This window comes from Vicugna pacos, chromosome 8 (genome assembly GCF_048564905.1).
Source record: "Vicugna pacos chromosome 8, VicPac4, whole genome shotgun sequence".
NCBI lineage: Eukaryota > Metazoa > Chordata > Mammalia > Artiodactyla > Camelidae > Vicugna > Vicugna pacos.
This window is the reverse complement of record NC_132994.1, coordinates 38,085,243-38,105,031: the sequence shown is the minus strand read 5'-3', so window position 1 is coordinate 38,105,031 and position 19,789 is coordinate 38,085,243. Positions and strand designations below refer to the sequence as shown.

Here is a 19,789-nt window from a genome sequence, read left to right as displayed (position 1 = left end):
GAATCTATTTTCACGCACAGAATCCTAGGTAATTTTTTCTTCTTTTTAAATCAGCTTTATGGGTGGATTAGTCAGGGTTCTCCAGAGAAACAGAACCGATAGGAGGCATGCGTGTATAGAGAGAGCTTTATTTTAAGGAATTGGCTCCCATAGTTGTGGGGATTGGCACGTCTGAAGCCTGCAGGGCAGGCTGGACATTCCAACGAGAGCTGATATTGCAGCCTTCAGTCAAAAGGCAGACTGGAGGCAGAAGTCCTTCCTTTTCTGGGAACTTCAGTCTTTTCTCTTCAAGCCTTCAACGATTGCAAGAGGCCCACCCACAGTATTGGGTAATCTGCTTTACTCAAAGTCTACTGATCTGAATGTTAATCACAACTGAAAATAGTTTCACAACGTATTTGAGCAAACAACTAGGTACCGTAGCCTAGCCAAGATGACACATAAAATTAACCATCACAATGAAGTACAGTTTACATCTCATAAAATGAACCCATATTAGGTATACAGTTTTGAAAATGTATGTTTCCTAGGGGAGGGTATAGCTCAAGTGGTAGAGTGCATGCTTAGCATGCACAAGGTCCTGGGTTCAATCCCCAGTGCCTCCTTTAAATATAAATAAATCAATCTTAATATCTCCCCCTCAAAAATAAAAAAAGAAAAAGAAAATTAATATTTCCCATATCCACTACCTCATTCAAGACACAAGACATCTCCTTCACCCCAGGAAGCCATCTCCTGCATCTTTAGGACCATTGATCTCTCTCTGTCACTGGATCAGGTTTGTCTGTTCTAGAAGCTTCCACAAACTGAGTCATATTATCTGTGCTATTTGTGCCTGGCTTCTTTTTGGTTTTTTGCCATGGTAAAACACACATGACATAAACCTTCCTATTTTAACTGTTTTTAAGTGTACAGGTCTGTGGCATTAAACACATTCAGAGTATTGTGCAGCCATCACCACCATCCACCTCCAGAACTTTCTCATCTTCCCCAGCTGAAACTCTGTACCCATTAAACACTAATTCCTCATTCTCCCCTCTCTCTAGTCCTGGAAACCACCATTCCACTTTGTCTTTATAAATTTAACTAGTCTAGGTACCTCATAGAAGTGGAGCCATATCATATTTGCTCTTTTGTGTCTGGCTTATTTGACTCAGTGTAACATCCTCTAGGTTAAGCAAAGCTGTAGCATGTGTCAGAATAGCCTTTTTTATGACTGAATGATATTTCATTATATGTATATATTGCAATATGTTATCTGTTCATCTGCCTCTGTACACTTGTGAGCCTGGCTTCTTTCAGTTAACATAACGCTTTGAGATTTACCCATTTACTTGCTTATATCTATAGTTGTTTCCCTAGATAATTTTGGTGGTTCTCAAACTCTGCTAGACAAATGAATGCAGGAATATTTGTTTTTCTCTTCTTTCCTTCCTTCCTCCCCTCCTCTTTCTTTTTCTTTCTTTTTTTGATTTTTCCCCCTTTCTTTCTCTGGCATATTGTTAGCCAGTCAGATTATTATGTGTCTCTCAGTGGTAAGACCTCTCTGTCACTCTTAGGGCATGTTCCATTCTTCAGAGAGTGGACCATGGTAATAATTTAGAGGTCTAGAGCACTGACTACTGACAGCACCTATTTCCATGCCTTGTGTCAAGTAACCCTCATACTGACCTTGTGATTTATCATCAGCCTCATCTTACCAAAGAGAAAACCTACACCATGAAGGACTAAGTAGTGATGTGCCCAAGGTCACACACTTGGCAAGTGGCAGAACTGTCATCTGAACCCAATTCTTACCCGGGTTCGGTGCTCACAGCTGCCAGTCCATTTATTTGAAGGACACAAGGAAGTCTCCCATGACAAACATTAACTTACCCACCAGCCCATCAGGGTGTCTGAAATTCTGTAAGCAAACTGACATCTTTGATTCCTGAGAGTTCTTCAGTTCTCTAGAAGCCCTTCTTAAAATGGAATGCCTTAGAGATGAGTTACTTTTATATCATGTTCACCAGGTAGAAATCAGTTCATAGCAATAAAAACAACTGCCATTCATTTAACCTGTACCACATCCCTGAGTCTTTGCTAGTCTTCTGCATTCATTCGATACCTCACTGAACTCAGAATAATCCTGGGAGGTGGGTATTATCATCCTCCTATGATAGATGAATGAACTGGGCCCAGAATGCTTAAGTGACTTCCCCAAACTGACACAGCAAGTGACTGGAAAAATCTGTTTTTCAGGCCGTAGTCTGCCTGGCTGCAGACACGGTGCTTTTAATGCTGTAGTAGTCTGCCCTCACCAGACCCTCTTCTACCAAGACCTAACGTGAGAGATAGTAGCTGGAGAAAGGAGTAAAATTGAACATTTTGCCTATGTTTGTCTGGGGCTGACCTGAATTACTACTAATGAATGACTCTCTGAAAAACTTATAAAGGCCCCTCTGTTTTCTTTTCCTCTTAATCTTTTTTTCAACGTCTCCCTCTACACTCAATTCTTTGCTTGTGCAGAATATGTATTTGGCACTTTTTTCTTGGTGTATCCAGGGAGTGTTTTTGAAATGTTGTTTCTTCCTGAGTGCCCTAAGGAACTGATGATATTAATCGTGGTGAAGAAAGAACAAGAACGTAAGATTCAAGCTGTTCTTTGATTAAAGCTTCTTGGGTAGAATTTTACCTCAGAGCTTTGTTGTTTTAATGGCCTCCTATAGGTATTTTTCTGAGCCGTCTCCGAGGACTTTTTTTCCTAGTTCCTTGTAACGGTGCCTGTCAGCTTCCATGCTGCATATATTTTACTTCAAAAGAGATCTGGGTAATTTGCCTATTTCTGCATTTTAGAGCGAGTCAAACAATGCCAAGTGGGCCATCATGTGTTGACAAGAGTCAGCAGGAAAGGCCAGCCAAGGTAATCATCAAGTTGATGTATTTGAGGCCGTGCCGTCAGTCCAGCCTGGCATCCACTAAGTACTCTCTCCGCACTGTGGGAATCGATTAATCACAAGGAGTTCAATTTAGGGTCCTGCTTATGCCGTTTATTGTGTTAGAGCCTTAAATAGGAATACGTGGTATAAGGCTCCGTTACTGGAATAAAATTCTACCTAATGGTCAGTTTCTTAAGAATCGCCTTTGAGGTAGATGATGCCAGAAGGAGAGGGCCTTTGATCTTGCTAAATATTTAACAACGTTCGTGAAATGGTAGAAAGCTAGTTTTCTGGAATTCAGTGATGCTTTTTTGCTGAACCAAAGTCAAGTTTTATATGTTTAAAACTATTTTTGACATATTGCCCTAAATTCTATAGCTAATTTTCTCAGAATACTTGAAGCATTTTTAAATGACCTTTAGAGATGCACTTTTAAAGCTGTATGCATTAGTAAGGGAATTTTTATTGAAAGACATAGAATTTCCAGATTGTATGTACTATTCTCAGTTGAGAGGGGACTGTTAGATTGCTCTTGACATGTGATGCTAGAAAAGCTAAAATACTAATTCTTTCTAAAGGTATATCAACTGCAGCACTGCTTTGTATTTTAAAAAAGGAAAATACAATCATTCAATTTATTGACCATATTACATGTTTCATATTTCAGTAGAATATCACATCTTCCAGAGAAAAATCAATTACATTTTATCTACTTTCCCCAGTTTAATGCCAATCTAAGATACACAAACTTATATCCTGGCTGCCTCTCTTAAGAAATTTCTAGTACAATTAGCCACCCCAGTAAAGTGCTTATTGCCACAGAGCTAGAATCACTCTGTAGACCAAGCTTTGAAATACTGCATCTTACTTGCTCTTTTCATAGGACATTTTCCTTACTACCATCAAGCAGTTTGCTGGAGGGAAACTTGCCAAAGGACCCCAAACAATGAAAATCTGAAAATCAGTAGTTGATTGTTAATAATATGGTCCCTTTATCTTCTGAAAGAAGAAGCACATTTCAATTATATTGTCTCAAATATACCAAGAAAGGAAAATAAAGTTAAATCCTTTGTGCTATTCCCACCCACCCCCAAATTATCAGGGTTTATTTTTCATCAGCTAATAAAAAAAGGAGAAGGGGGAGCTGATTTTTAATAGATCTGGTTACCAAACTGCTGAGCCATAGTAGTAGAAAAAGATAAGCTGGAACGTTTTAGAAATTCATTTACCTAAATCTACTTATCAGTGTACTATGTAGGGGAAAAAAAAAACTACATCTTCTTTTAGTCTCAAACATGTGTGGGCACAGGGAGTGGGTATGTTACTTGAAGCTCTTGTAGAATAAGGACTATAGACTGGGAGACATGAAAGAAATTGATGATGCTACACTGGGGGCTTTCAGCCTGGCCCAAGCTGCACCCTTGGTGTTGCCTGCACTTCAGGTTTCTCCTTCCCTCTAGGTTGGTGGCAGTTGTGACCTGCGTTGAGTCTCCAGGCTGAGGCTGTCAGGTGTGGTCAGCCCTAGAAGCACAGTCACCATGGAGAAGGATGGAGTCTAAAGTATTAGATCCACACTGGCAAAGTCAATCACAGTAAAAGCTGGATGAAAAAGCAGGGACAGTGATTGGAAAAATCAAAGCTAGGGAGTTCAGAGAGCTTTCCAGAGGCAACCTGAAGCCAGGGGAGGAGGCTTTCTGTGGCAGATTCCCTTCTAGTGAAAGAGAGCTACTATGGGCACTGCCAGCTTTGACCTCCACCTTAAAGAGTGGATGTGCTGGTAACCACGGTAAAGATAAGAAGGGAGGCAGCTGGTATCCTTTTGTAATGCTTGGGAAAAGGAAATCCAGAGAGCAGTAACAGATTCTCCCTGGTGCATCCTACAACATTCACAGGGTGGTAAAATCTTGTGTGAAGCAACCAAATAAAAACAAAAACAAAAACATTTTGAAGACACCAAATACCAACAAATGCAAAGAGTTATTTAAAAAGGAACATTTTGTATTTGCAAGTAAATGCTTACAAATTGTGTGTAAGCATCCATAACTAAGGAAAGACCCATTTCTCTGGAGAATGTGAGGGCTGGTTTTCTGAGCTAGGCGTGGAGAAGGTCAAGGCCATGGATTAGCAGGCCCAATGGTACAACATAGCTACATGCTTGGGGTAAAAATGTTAATTGTGCTCAAAAATTGATTTAGCTGGAGAGGAGAACTTGTGTTATTTAGAAACAAAAAGTAAGCCTTGAATGTCAGGCTAAAGAATTTAGATTTGATTTTATTGAACAACTATTAATTAATTTTTCTTTTTGTTTACTTGACGCTTCTTGAAAAATTTTTCTCGTGGGTATAGATCTTGCTCTGTTCACTGTTTTTAGACACACTTTTAATAGCTTTGGGTTATTCAAACTTCTGCAATGAAGGAACCTCAAGCCATTTACCTTGGCTCAGTTTTCTCGTCTCTACGATGAAAGTCTTGTGCTAGAATATTTCTGAGATCTCTTTCAATCTACAATTGTGAGTCTGGGCAGTGTAAATAAATAACTAAATACATGCTGTATGCATACACTTGACACTGAAATAGGGAAAAGTTGTTTTCACCTGCTTGATAATTCAAATTCTAAAATTAGATACCCGCAGATTGAGAGTTTGGTGAATTAGATGTTACAGTCCTGTGTAAATGATGATGATATTATGACCCATGAGTTATCCCTGTTTCCATACTTCTGTGCCCCACACTTTGCTGTTCAACACACACTCCTCCAAAGGTGGGAGATGAGTAGGTGGTAGAGGCCTGGAGGCCCAGCTGAGCGTATGTATGGTAGTATATTTGTAACATATGTTAACAAAAGTTTATTTTAAATATCTATCCTAGGTGATTTATTTTCTTCTAAGCTTATATTAACAAAGATTATCATGAGTTTAAAAGGGAAAACCATGGAAAAAAAGCACACAGGGCTAAAGACATTAAAAATATCTAATGTCACATTCATTCCAAACTAAACATTATCTACCACTGTACTGAAAATGAGTTTCAGAGATTTTCCAACCAGATGCAATAAATGCATGCTTTCTCTCTTGCTCTCGCTCTTGCTGGCTCTCTCCTTAGAATTCCTCAGGAATTCTGAACCACAGACCCCTTTTATAAAGGTGGAGGATTCTGTTGTTCACAGCTATATCCCCAGACCCTTAGACAGTCTCCCAAAGAGCAGGGGTTCATTAAAATGTGTGATGGATGAGAGAATGCTTGGATGAAATAATGTTTGTGTGAAATATTTAAGCACAACCCAAAGGTCAAATTTGGAGGATGGCATGAATCCTGCCAAGGTGATTCCGGAGGACTCCAGACAGTCAAGACATGACTCTGAGTGCTGATCAGACTTTCTGGAAACCGTCAGTAGCAAGGCTGGCCTAGCAGAGTGGCAAAGGATCCCAGCTGGACCTCTCATTCAGCTTTGCACAAACTGGGCTCATCCCCAGGGACGGGGCTGGTGTCTGGGCAAGGCCAGGGAAGAACTCAACCTGAGTCCCGTGAAGAAGGGAAGCAAGGAAGAAGAAAGCAGCAAGCCCGGGCATGCAGCCCCCAGGCTGGGCCCCAAGACTTGCAATGGGTAGGAGGTAGGATGAGCTGTCAAGAACTAAGTTCAATACTAACTTCTTGGTCACCACCTTCAAAATGTTATTTTTAACGTTTGCTAAAAATAAACAAATGTCAGATCAATAAACAAATAATAATGATTTTTTTAAAATAAATATTCGATTTTTTCCCAAAGATCATTGCAAATATCTTTAAGGAATGATACTATAATAACCAAATATTGGAGACAATCTAAATATTCAAATACAGTGGTTGGTATAAAAAAACATGGGAGGGGGAGGGTATAGCTCAAGTGATACAGCGCATGCTTAGCATGCACAAGGTCTTGGGTCCAATTCCCAGTACCTCCTCAAAACATAAATAAATAAACCTAATTACTCCCCCCAAATAAATAAATTTTAAAAATATGGGATAACCATGCACTAATACTATATAGCTATGTAAAATGATTGGTAAATATTCTTTCACCATGTTATTAAGTGACAAAATAAAGTAATAAATAAGGGAATAAATACCTAGTACTGCATTTTTATACAAATAAAATTTAATTTCTTTATAAAGAAAAGAGTTTAGAAAGATAAAAGCCAAGATGTTACCAATAGTTTTTGTTCAGTAATTGGACTCTTTTTTTTTTTTTTTTGCTTACCTGGAACTCCTAATTTTTCTGTAATGAACACTGTATTACTTTTTAAATAAAGCAATAAAAATGACAAAGAGATAACAGCAGTAAATTGTTGCCCTGATGTACAAAAAAATGGAATCTGAGTGGAATGTCTCATGCCTTTATACGTCCTAAGAAATGGGCTGACGCTCTGGTGTCGCTGTGTTCTCTGGAGTGAGCATTACCCCAGAGGCCTCCGGCATAGATGTTTCCATTTCTGCTGTAGCTGAAGAACGTAGAACACTGTTACGTGGTATATAAACTGTTGGTCTGAGCAGTAATACAAAAATAATATGAGTAGTTTTGCTTCAAGAAATCCAACTTGATTTAAAGTGACTGAATTCCGATTTATAAGCCCAAGGTACATTAGAGTTTGAATGCTTTCTGTTTCCTTTCAAATCTGCATTAATATTTGGCTCAACACTCATAGGGAAGCAATTCAGCACCAAAGGAGCAATTTTTCTTCCAGAATGCTAAAATCAATTTAGTTGTTTGGCTTGTAGTAAATGGTGAGCTGCAGTCTCAGACGCCAAATTTTCCTCCAATTATAGGTATACATTACTAGGACTTCTGAAAAAAAAAATGTGAGAAACCTCCCTGTTTAATTCTTGGAATTCAGGTTCTGAAGGAAAAGAACTAAATGCTTGGAAAAGAAAATTTCTACCCTCAGCTATAAATTTATAAAGCCATTTTGATCATTGCTTATCTTTTTAGAAATTTTATTTCACCTCAGTATCCCTTTTCCTGTATTAAATTTGATTTCAAAACTCTTTCCTGAAAAGCAACCTAGTGTTTTGCATGTGACTTACTAGAAAGATTCTCAAAATATGCCTTATAAATCTTTAGTGTCCCATCAGTTTCTAAAATCATCATCCAGTCAAACCAAAAAAAAAAAAAAAAAAAAAAGACTAAAATGTAATCCCATCAAAAGGTAGTTTTTTCTCTGTGGGAGGAATCCATTGTCCATTTAAAGCACATACACACAAAAACATGTGTAAAACTAACATTTCAAAAATGTAAAAAAAGCTATCACATAATTTTAGGGTTAGATGTGAAAGGCATCAAGATATGGTTGGCAGAACATAGATACTGAAGTCACAGAAAGTTGATTTCAAGCCCCAGGTTAGTCAGTTATTGTTTATTGCATGAATGTATGGCCAAATTACTTTATCTCCCTGAGCCTCAGTGTCTCCTGTTTAAAAGAAAGACAATAACCCCTATGCAGCAGGCTTGTAAAAATTAGGGGGAAAATTATCTAAAGTCCCTGTCATAATCACCAACAAATACTAAATATTTAATAAACACTAGCTGAGGACGTATTTGTTTATTATCTTTTTGCTTCACTATATTGTAAGCTCCTTGAGGGCATGAACTATATTCTCTTTGGACCCCCAATGCTTTAGCACAATTCCTATCTCCTAGTAGTTGCTTAATAAACATTTGTTGAATAAATTAATGGAGCAATACAGTATCCTGCAAGGACTGAGGGTTCCTACTCAGGATTACTTGTGACCTTACTCTGATACAATATACTAGATATTGCCAGATTTCCAATCCCTTTTAAATTTTATGATTTTATCACAAATGTACTTCCTTAAATCTTTTCTATTTTCACTAAAAGCTGGAGTACATTTTTATGTCCAGTATTTCCTATTTTCATTGCTATCTAATCTCCCGTGTTTTCCATTACTTCCTTAACATTAAACAATTCTTCCTTATTGAGCGAATTTAATTTGCATATCTTCTCACTGCCTCTCCAGCTTCTGAAAAACCAGGATGTTGCTTTTGGAAGATCACTTTATTTTCTGGGTAAGTCAAGATTTTGTCAGATTCTTCCATTTTATCAGAACAAAAATTTTTATTAAGGTATAGTTGATTTACAATATTGTGTTAGTTTCAGGTATACAGCATAGTGATTCAGATTTTTGCAGATTATATTCCATTATAGGTTATTACAAGATATAGAGTATAATTCCCTGTGCTATACAGTAAATCCTTGTTGCATATCTATTTTATGTATAGTAGTTTGTACTTCTTAATCCCAAACCCCTAATTTGTCTCTCCCCCCATCTTTGGTAACCATAAGTTTGCTTTTCATATCTGAGTATGTTTTGTATTTAGATTCATTTGTATTATATTTTAGATTCCACATATGAGTGATATTGTGCAATACTTGTCTTTCTCTGTGTGACTTTATTTCACTAAGCATTATATTCTCTGGATTCATTCACATTGCTACAAATGGCAATGTTTCATTCTTTTTGTGGCTGAGTAATATTCCTGTCTGTGTGTGTGTGTGTGTGTGTGTGTGTTTGTATACTTAATTCAATCATCTGTTTGATGGGCACTTGGGTTGCTTCCATGTCTTGACTACTGTAAATAGTGCTGCTATGAACACTGGGATGTATGTACCTTTTTAAATTAATGTTTTCATTTTTTTCAGATATACTCCCAGGAGTAGAATTGCTGGATCATATGGTAGTTCTGCTTTTAGTTTTTTAAGGAACCTCTAGACTTTTCCATAGTGGCTACACCAATTTACATGCCCATCAATAGTCTATAAGGGTTCCCTTTTCTCTACATCCTTGCCAACATGTGTTATTTGTAGACTTTTTGATGATAGCCATTCTGACAGGTGTGAGATGATACATTATACTTTTGATTTGCATTTCTCTAATGATTAGCAATGTTGAGCATCTTTTCACATGTCTGTTAGCCATCTGTATGTCTTCTTTGGAAAAATGTCTATTCAAGTCTTCTGCCGATTCTTTGATTCAATTATTTGGTTTTCTGATACTGAGTTGTATGAGCTGTTTGTATATTTTGGATATTAACCCTTTGCTGGTTGCATCATTTGCAAATATTTTCTCCCACTCTGTAGGCTATGGTTTTGTTTTGTTGATGTTTTCCTTTGCTGTGTAAAAGCTTTTAAGTTTAATTAGGTCCCATTTGTTAATTTTTGCTTTTATTTCTTTTGCCTTAGATGACAGATCCAAGAAGATATTGCTATAATTTATGCCAGAGTGTTTTGCCTCTGTTCTCTTCTAGTTTTATGGTTTCATGCCTTACATTTAGGTCTTTAAGCCATATTGAGTTTATTCTTGTATGGTGGGAGGGAATTTTCTAACTTCCTTGGTTTACATGTGGCTGTCCAGCTTTCCCAGCATCACTTGTTGAAGAGGCTGTCTTTTCTCCATTGTGTATTCTTGCTTCCTTTGTTGCAGATTAATTGACTGTAGGTGTGTGGGTTTATTTATGAGCTCCCTGCAGAACAAAATTTTTGACATATATGAAATGGATGAAGTCTCCCAGGAGCGGCCTGACCACCATGCCAGTTTTACCTTCTGTGTTGGGAAGGCATTTGACTGATACATCCGGATGAGGTCACTTCTCTACTACTTCATCTGTCTTCCCTCGAGACTCTGCATTCTACTTTTCCCTTTAGGTGCGTGAACATCCATTCACTGTGTACCTTTGCATATGCTGTGCTAACATCTTAGTCCCTTTAGAGCATCTATTCCCTTTGAACAACGTAAACTGTATCAGTTAGGATGGTATATATTATGCTTTGGTGACAAACAACCCACAAACCTAACTGGTTATTTAAATTTTTTTCTCTCTCTCAGGCTGCATATTCACCATGAGTTGGTGCTTCTCTGTTTCATTTGGCCTCGTTTAGTATCAGGCAAACAGTCCAGGTAGTACCCGGAACATAGTCAGACACCAGATGCTGTGGCAGAGAGAAAAAGATCTGCAACACATCTCACGCTGGCTCTTAAAGCTTTCACCTAGAAGTGATATGTGCCATTTCTACTTGTATTTCAATGGCCAGGGTGATCCCTATGCCATGCCTGTCTTAAAAACGAATGGGGCAGTACCCTCCTACCACCTGTCTAAAAGAAGAACTAGAAATAACTGGTAAAGAAATTAATGCCTAAGACATATCTTTCTACCAATTAATCCTGATCATGTATCTTGTCCCACCTGTGGGAGCTCGTATTTACTTCCATATTTTAAAATTTCAAGTTCACATAATTCATTAACCATATACTCTTGAGCAGAAAAGTGGGAACAAGTAGTCAAGATAATGGTAAAATAGTGGTAATAACCCCACACAATTGCTTTTTTATTTATATACAGATTGTTTTTAATGCAGTTAACTCCCATCCTTAAGAAATCAACTCTTTGAGAATCACTAGTCTACTAGAAAGAACATCAGACTCATAAGAAAAAGCACAGATTTACCCTCTTTTCTTTTCTTTGTATGTCCTGCCTAACTATAGATCAACTTCTTTCTCTAGGTTGTTTTTTCCACTGAAAATTGTGCCTACCTCCTTTGACATATGGGAATGGCTAAGTCAGCAAGAAGTGTGTATTTGCCCCCTTAGACCCTCATTAGTACCTAAAGGTCACCTGCCTTGAAGATCAGTAAGTCTGATCATAATACAGAAAACCCACAGCCAGAGGAATAAAAGAGTTCTCCTTGTCACAGAGAGAAAGCCCTGTGAATGTTAATATCCACATTAATTCCCTCTATGACCTGAGGCAAATCACTTAATTGCTAGCTGTCTTCCTTTTCTGGTCCTAGGATAATATTAACATACTTCTCTAGGTCCTTGTGAGGCATAATATACAGAATTGATTGCAAAGGTATTTTCAGAATATGAGACACTGCAGAGACATTTGATGTGCTCTGAGTTCCCACTGTTGCCTACAGTTCCCTCCTCGAGGTGACTGTCTGGCCAGAGAGAGAAACGTCTGAGTCCAGGGATGGCTCCACAGGGCGGAGACGTCACTTCCTAAATTCCCAATTAGACAGAGTCAGGGATCTGTGTTGTGGATTACATCTGGGCTGCTGAATGCACGGATTTGCTCCTTTCTTTAGGCATTTTTCTGGTTTCTATCCTAGCCACTTGGCAGAGGAGATAAAATTCAAATTAGTCCTTTTTGGCCTAGTAAAGTATCTCTAGGAAAAAGTTAAATTATAAATAATATTATGCTTTCAGCTTAGAGTAATGACATATTTATTTAGCATTTAGCTGTTTGCAAAATGCTTTCACAGCACATATAATCTTATTTGAGCTTTACCTTACCACTCTGTGAAACAGGCATCATCCTAAGTTACAGAAGCGGAGACTGAAGCCAAAAAGATTCAGTCTGTTGCCCTAAGTCACCACACTAAAAACGACAAACTCAAACCCACATTTTCTGATTCTCCATGGAGTAATCTTTTATTCCATTGTTCCAGGCTGCCTCTGCATTTTTTGACAGAGATAGGTGACACCCAGCTATAAACCATGATCAAAATATGGTAGGAAAGGAGGGAACTGATTAAAGAGCAAGCAGAAAGGAACTTATTTAAAACCAAGTTCAAGGGTCTTTTGCTTAGAAAGTAAAAGGAACTAACCGTTTCCTCAAGATTAATTTTAATATTCTAATGAACTAAAATTAATTCAGTTAATCAATCAGTTATTCTCCACCAGAGCATTCAGCCAGAATGGGGAGAGGAAGATATTTTTAATTCCCAGTAAAAATGATGACTTGATTTCTTAATGATGGTATTAGCCAATAATTCAATTCCATCTACTCCCACCAAAATAACAAAAATAAGGAGAGTTGATCCCCATTCATTCATCGTGCATTCGTTCACTGCTATTTACCAAGAAGTTTGAGTCTAATAGTTGGAGGGAGGAGGAGAAAACAAGAAAACAAAGGGTGGTACCAAACCCAGAAGGAAAGGTCAAGAAAACTTCTTGGCAGAGGTAGCCATTAAGGTGAATTAAGCCATTACTTAACCTCATGAAGTGGGAGTTGGGTCGGGGTGGAGGAAATGGGGTTCTGGATATTAGAACAGAAATTTATGTTGCTCTGCAAAGCAGAATGAAGGGGAAGGAGGCATGTGGACAGAGATGGGCTATAGAGGTAAGCAAGCACTGGCCTTGAAACACCTGGTATGGCCTGCTAAGAAATTTTAACTTTATTCTTAATGCTGTTGGAGCCACTGATTAATCTGACCAAATCAGAAAGTTCTGTGGTACAGACGGATTTGGGGATCTGGTAGGTCTGTCAGCTGGGAAACATTCAGAGATTGCTAGTAATATCCAAACAAGAAATGACCAGGGAAGGAGAGAGGTTATGGTCTTTGCTGCATATCATTAGCTCATACATGGACAAACTAGAAACTAGAACACAGGTTTCCTAATTCCTAGGCTGACATTATTTTCCCATCCCACAGTGCCTTCCTGTCTCTTTGGCATTTTCTTTCTTTAGAGAATCTTGTTCCTTTTGGAATGTGTGCTAGGATGCTAGAATCTTTTTTAAGGTAATCTCATTCTCTACTAGAACTAAATATTTATCATAGTGATGTGAGCATCTAGACACTTCTCACCCACAGTTCCATCCATGTGATCTTACTTGGTTTTCTTCTGAGAATACTAAAGCTATTTTTACTTCTATGGGTAAAAATAAAGATGTTCCAAATTTCTCTAGCTAAATACTTCAAACTTCAAGCGTTGATGTTTCTTTATGTTTTAGTTTAGAGAATAAAGCAACGGAGTTGTTTCATTTCATTCTTTAGTATCAAAAGATAACTGCTCATTGATAATAAGAATTGTAGGGCTGGTTCAACTGCAGCGGTAAGTTCAGAGCATAAAAGATCATGTATCAACATGACCTCACTAACCTTCTCTATACTAAATGACAAACTGCTAGAAATAGCCTTTGGATCAGGTCACGGACACACTAAAATACTTACCCTTCACCACAGAACTCTATTGAACCCCATCTATCATTTACCACCTTCCATCACAGAAGCCTGCTTCAATGCTAAACAGAATTTCACACAAAAAAGCAAAAGGAGAGCTGACTTCCTTCAAATAGTTCTACTTCTGATTTGATTCAGCATCTCTTTGAACTTTTGAAATAATGTGGGGAAAGATCACAACCAGTTCCACTATGCTTTTGTATTTGTAGAGAGATTGTACTATAAGGGAAAGAACAGGGTTTTAGAGCCAGTGGGTTTCATCCTGGTGTCTGAGCCTCACTTCCCCCTCCCCTAAAAGGTTAACATCGCATCATTGCTGTAATGATGATATTACTCTTTTCTTAACAGCAGAAATAGACCCTGCTAATAGAGACACTTTCTAAGAGAATAGTGTGATTCACCAAGAAGTTCTAAGACTGCCAGCTTCATGATATACACACTTAAACACATTTCATCCCCTTGTTCTGAATGTGCCTACAAGTGACTTTTCCAGTCTACTTAGAAAATCAGGGTCTTAAATAAAGTATTATCTTTGGGGAAATGAATACGCTCTTCAACCACCATCAGCCACTCTAACATTCATGTGTTATTTTCATATATTTTTCATGTAAGGGAGAAATATTTGAGAAGGCATAAAATCCTTAGGCAGGTTGTTGAACTTCATAGTTTGTTAATGGGTGATTGTTGAGATTTCGCATGAGACACAGCATTTATGCATTTGACTTTGGGACAGGCACTGTGGCTAACTGGAGATTATGTAGACAATGTCCTTGTTTATAAAGCGTCCAAGGGTAATAGCAAAGATGATTTGTTGAATGAATGAATGAATGAATGGCCTTTGTTTTCACATAATCTTTTAACATGAAAGGAGTAGATTTTCCTATGGCAGAGTCTAAATTACAACAAAACAACTGGTCAAAAGAATTTTTTTTAAACTATCTGCTATAGTTTTAACTTTAGGTTTTACCTCAAAGTTTTTTCCAGCTTCTTAATAATATTAATCACTTCATTTATATATTATACTATGATTAATTTAGTCAAGAAAAAGAAAAATCAAAACATGAATACTGTACCAATCAGAAAAATACACATATAGCAACAAAACAGACTTACTACCTTCGCATAATCAGATTTTAAAAGAGCATTTTTCTAAGTGGGAAAATGTGTGACTTCATAGAATGCCAAATGACATATCGAAGCTATACAATGTTCCTGTTTTTGCAGCCCAGGCTGTGGGTGATCACTTTGTTATGGAGTTTCACTGCATCTTCAACAGCTTAGCCTCTGTTGAAAAGCTCTTTTTTAAGAGTTTATGCCATTGCCATTAAGGAAACTTCAGTGACATTCTATTCTGTACATCAGAAATGGGAATGATTATTCCCCTGCTTGTGGCTAACATACTAGCATGATGGATAAGGTAGAATGCGGAGTATGTTGTTAGGCTTGGAGGAAAGGAAGGCCCCGGTCAGGTAAGTAACATTCCTGACTCCACTGAGAATCCATCAACAAATCAAACTACCCATAGAGAACCGGCTCCATTCTTGGTGCTGTAGTGATTTAAAGAACTATGAATTGTTTCCACCACCAAGATTATCCCATTCTAATCTGAGAAATCAAACCAACACATAAGCAAAACATGCAGAGACAGCCCAGAGACCATCACGGCAATGGCAGAACAACGCTTAAAATACAAGTGCCCGCAGCGGGGGATAAGCCACTCACCTGAGATACTTGTTACAGTCAGTGGTCCTGTCACAGAATCTACGCAGAAACAAGACAAAGGGGGAAGCTGCTGCTGCTCACCCTGATTTCTGATGTTGTCAACTTTGCCCAGAACTGTCACAAGTTACAGGAATGCCATTTTCGTACTTCCAGGGACAAGGAAGTGATCATGTGAAAAAGACTTTGGCTTGCCCAAATCTTGCTTCAACCAAGTTAACTCTGGAGTGGAATTTAGTATGTAAGAGTTAGTTATAAAAATTCATTGACAGAATATATGCCTTGCACATATTCTGATGGGACCACACAGGCAATAAGTGAATAAAGGAATGAAGGAGAGTCTGGATACGGATACATGTTATGAAGAAAGTTTTTTATGAGTCATGTAACAGGACAACTTCAGGATTGTTTGGATAGGGTCATTGAAACCTTCTTAAAAGAGACAACATTTGAATTGAGACATCAGTGAGAAGACAGCCATCCAATGAAGTGAAAGAAGATCAATTCAAGCAGAAGCAAATGTAAAGGCCCTGAGGTAGAAACAAACTTGCTTAATTTGTGAGAAAGGAGAAAGAAGGTCAGCATAACTAAAATAAATGAAGGGAAGAATTGTAGAAGACGTGATGGAAAAGTAGGTAGGTGTCCAATTATGGAGACTTTTGTCGCCTGTGGTAGAGTCTGGAATTTTCACTGATTGCAGTGGAGAGATTTTTGAAGATGGTAAGTGGAGAGAGAGTTAAATCTAACTTCACTTTAGAAAAAAGCTCCCAAAGGCTATAGACTAGTGGAAAGTGAAGTCAGGGAGGTTTTTGACTCCATCTAGGGGAGGGATGAAGGGGAACTGGACTAGGCCTTAGCTGTGAAAATGAGAGAAGGCACTGACTCAGGACATATGGAAGTTACCTGTACATTTGAATGTGGCACATGGGAGAAAAGGTGGAATTAAGACTTCTACATGTTTTGCCTGAACTACTGAGTAAATGCCACTGCCATTAGGGAGGGCCTGGAAAAGTTAAGATGGAAGGGTTCTGGGCCTCAGTGGAAGAGACTGACTTTCAAATGGCACATGGACAGTTCATCCAGTACGTGTGGAAGACAGAACACCTATGTAGCAGTGGAAGCAGATTAGGGAAATGGTGGGGAGATGCTGTATTTCCCATGCATAATCATTTTTTTCTGTGAAGAAACAGGCAAAAGCTAAGAATAAGTTGAAAAAAAAGCAGTATTGGAGACTTGAGGAAAGAAAAGGTATGAAATAATCATCTTAGAAAGGGAGAAAGTGAATGTATAAAAAAAAAACATGCTAAGATTGTCTGGAAAGGTCAAGAGGTTAATTCTGGTATGTGGTCATATCTGACGGGAGACCAGTTAGCAGAGTTGTGTGATTTTTCTCACGATTAGCTCTGTGAGCACTGGCAGAGAGCAAGCAGATAGTCAGGTTTCACCATGGGCATTCGTTTGCTATTGCTGCTATAACATACTGCGAACTTAACAGCTTTAAACAACACGAAGTCATTATCTTATATTGCGAGAAGTCAGAATTCAAAAATGGGACTCATTGGGCTAAACCTGAGATGTCAGCAGGACTGCATTCCTTCTGGAGGCTCTAGGGAAGAATCCATTTCTTTGCCTTTTCCAGCTTCTAGAGTGCATTTCTTCTATCTTCAAAGCTTGCAACTGGCTGGTCGAGTTCTCTTGCTGCCAGCCCTCTCCTCCCCCTCTGCTCCCATGTGGTGACTCTGGGCCCACCCAGAATATGCAGGACAATCCCCCATCTCAAGGTCTGCTAATTGCATCTGCAACTTTAGTTCCCCTTTGACACATAACCTAACATATTCACAGTTTCAGGGACCAGGTTGTAGACATCTTTGGGGATCCATTATTCTGCCTAGCACTGTGTCAGTCTGCTCTGGCTGCCATAACAACGTATCATAGACTGAGTGGCTTAAACATATTTTCTCACAGTTCTGGAAGCTGGAAATCTGAGATCAGGGTGCCAGCATGGTTGGTTTTGGTGAGAACTCTCCTCCTGACTTGCAGACAGCTGCCTTCTCACTGTGTTCTCACATGTCAGATTGAGAGAGAAGAAGAGAGACGGTGGGGAGGGAGCTGTGATGTCTCTTCTTGTAAGGACACTAATTCTGTGGTATAAGAGCCCCACCCTTATGACCTCATTTAACCTTAATTGCCTCCTTATAGGCCCTATCTCCAAATATAGTCACATTAGAGGTTAGGGCTTCAACATATGAATTTATGTGAGGGGACACTACTCAGTCCATAACATACACCATGGTTGGAGTTTTGATAGGTGACATACAATGAAGAAAAAAAAGGGAGTAAGAAACCTAATGGTGTTTTCAAGGAATGGTTACAGAGCCGAACCACAGAATCCAAACTGTAAGTAGAGAGTGAAGGTATGAAAAGGCCGGTTAGAAGAAGGCAAACTAGTAATACCCAGGAACAGTGGATCTCAGTGGGGTCGGGAAATTTCTGGAGTGGGAGGACTGGAATCAGTAAGTCGGAAGAATGGGAGGTGGTGGTCAGAGGGCAGGAGATTTTAAAATGGGATCTCAGAGATGCGGGGTTATTAGAAATGACAAGGTTTATGAGTTTTGAAACTGAAGGACCCAAAGAAACGAATAACAAGTCATTTTCCTCTCAAATAAATCAGATATCTAGTACTGACCCCAAGGAGATAGTAAGGTTCCAGTATGCTTATTTTTTTAAAAGAATAAGTGCAGTTTATCCATTTTGAAAAGTTTCACATGTCCCTGGTGCCTGGACTTGCCAGGAGGAGGCCCTTCCTCCAGCCTCAGTTGGGTGAGGATGAGGAGAGCAGCACATGGACAGGGATTTCTGTCACCCAGGGAAGCAGAACCCAGAGCACAGCTGCTCTGTGTGAGGAAGATAGCCATTCTATTTAGGGACTAGCAAATGACTTGGGAAATCATGTGTAATTGTTTCCACTAAAGTGTGGCAGTGTTATTTGGGATGCCTTCCTCTATACCTAGGGAACATTTTGTGTCTAATTTGCTAAGGATGTTTCTATTTTGAACTTAAAACTGCTTCATGCTTTATTTTGCAATACAAATATGGGTCATCTCATTGCAGCGTTCATTGAAAGATTTCTCTCTAGTGTACCATGCCCAGAAAGCATCAAATTAGTTCTGCTCTATCGAAACCAGCACAAAATTGTCTAAGGAGTGCACAGTTTCTATGTCGCATTATTGAAATATCATTATTTTCTTCCAGGTCTATGAATATACTTTTTCCTACAGCATTATAAAATGACAGCTTACTGAAAATGAGAGGCCAGGTCTGCATGTTCTAATTTGGGAGTGAATATGAGTTAGAGGAGAAATCTACTGAATAAAATTAGAGAATAAATGGAATGGTACATTATGTGTTCTGAGGTCAATAATTAATTAATGTAATTATTGCAATGATATTAGAAAATAAGGATTTGTCTTATGCCTTTTGAGAGAATTTAGAAACTAAATGTTTGGCTGTTTTAACTAGTTAAAAACTAGTCCACCATATATCTTTCAAATATATTGCCAAAACAACAGATGCCACTGTATTATGGAATATGCAAATACAAGTTGCAGTTTTTAAAAATTCATGTGATTATTTCCACACTTCTAATGGCCTCACGTGTCTCATTCCACCTCATGCCATTTTTTGGTACTGTAATATCCATCCTTTCTTCTGTCTTGTAACTTTTTAATTTTCTAAATATCCTGTGAAGCCCAGCTTTTCCACAGAGATTTCTTTGACCCTGAGACCCTGACACTGCTCATCTCTGACTTTTGGCCTGGGGTTTAGTACCACTGTTCTCAAGCCAAATGGTCTCTGTTGACTAGTTTTAGCATCTAACAATTTAACAAATTAATTTAACAAATTAAACCACATTCCTACAGAACCAGCCTGGCCCTGGGCACAGAGTCAGGCTCAAAGGCATGTTTTATTGATTGATTGAATGAATAACTGATGCATGCCTCAGCTCCCCACCCCACCCATCCCAGCCACCAGCTGGAGATTTACTTAGTGATGGCAATGGTGACGGGGCAGGGAAATAAAACAACGTATAGACTCTATATACATATGAAATATGTATGAATACATATTTCATAAACA

General features: G+C 38.5%; 1 protein-coding gene across 1 annotated transcript in view; it reads left to right on the top strand.

Annotated features, from left to right (window-relative positions):
- Positions 1–19,789, top strand: part of HS3ST5 (heparan sulfate-glucosamine 3-sulfotransferase 5) — a 103,725-nt gene that overhangs the window by 33,342 nt on the left and 50,594 nt on the right. The gene's annotated exons all lie outside the window — the stretch shown is intronic.